The 1,272-nt window shown below is 45.2% G+C and overlaps 1 protein-coding gene across 1 annotated transcript in view; it reads right to left on the bottom strand.

Annotated features, from left to right (window-relative positions):
- The window catches only part of LOC101853308 (M-phase phosphoprotein 8), a gene marked incomplete in the record, with an annotated part of 69,364 nt that overhangs the window by 52,565 nt on the left and 15,527 nt on the right, over positions 1-1,272 (bottom strand).

Here is a 1,272-nt window from a genome sequence, read left to right as displayed (position 1 = left end):
CCCAACAACAACAACAAAACAAAAACAACCCTCCCCAACAATTTGTAGGCAGTATTTGAATAATTAACCCCCGCCACACACACACGTCGAAGCTTCGATGTAGTATACATTTCTTTACACTGCAGTTTTGTTTTCCCAAGATCACATAGCAGCAGTCACAAACCGAACTGAACCGAACAGTGCAGCTATTCGGGCCATAGTCTGAGGCCACCGGGCTCTGATCAGCTGGCCCCTACACGTGCGTGCACGCCTGCTCAGATATCACTTGTGATAAGGAGAATTTAATAGCCGGTTTTTTTTTCTTCTTCAGCTTGTTTTGTCTTTGTTTTGTTTGCTGCACTTTCGTCCACTTCTCGCGTCGGGGCGGGCCTGCACTGACAGAACACTGTCATGTACTTGACAGGACATGCTGTCCTTTAACGGTGCCTAGCTTTTATACCCCCCCCCCCTCTTTCCCTCCAAAAAGTGCATGGTTGCTTTTACTTTAATACCTCACCATCCTCCCCTCCCAACGGTATCTATCTTTCACATATCCACCCACCCTCCAAATAGTGCATGATTGCTTTAATACCTCATCCATCCTCCCCTCCCAACATGCCTAGCTTTTATATTCCCCTCTTCCCTCCAAATAGTGCATGATTGCTTTAATACCTCCCCCACCCTCACAACGGTATCTATCTTTCATACACCCACCCACATCCAAATAGTGCATGATTGCTTTAAATAAGTCACCACTATCCCCTCCCAACATAGTGCCTATCGTTTCTACACCCACCCTCCCCTTCCAACGGACCGTAACTTTTATACACCTCCTCCTCTCCAAAGGTCCCTATCTCAATACTCCACCCCTCCCCTCCCAACGGTCTCTATCTTTTATATAACACCTCTCTCCCCTCACCATATATATACACCATAAAAAGACCTTCCAGAAGGGTCAGTGGGTGCTTTGAAACAAAAGATAACAAGCTGTCTATAAATAGCCCGACGAGAGTTATTGACACAAACACCAGTGTGCATTTTGATAAAAAGCGAAAGCGGAATGTCAAGAAAGTTTAAGCTGCCCCGTATTGTTTGCTGAAAATCTCTCTCTCTCTCTCTCTCTCTCTCTCTCACACACACACACACACATACCTTTCCTGAGAGCATGTTGCACTCGTAGCAGCTAAATAAAAAGCATAGCTGGCGAACCAACGATTGAAAGCTTTTATGTAACTATCAAGAAAAGTTCCGCTCCGACTCGTGAGGTTTTACAATTTTCGTATTCTTTCAGAA

This window comes from Aplysia californica, unplaced genomic scaffold (assembly GCF_000002075.1).
Source record: "Aplysia californica isolate F4 #8 unplaced genomic scaffold, AplCal3.0 scaffold00129, whole genome shotgun sequence".
NCBI lineage: Eukaryota > Metazoa > Mollusca > Gastropoda > Aplysiida > Aplysiidae > Aplysia > Aplysia californica.
This window is presented reverse-complemented; position numbering and strand designations above follow the sequence as displayed.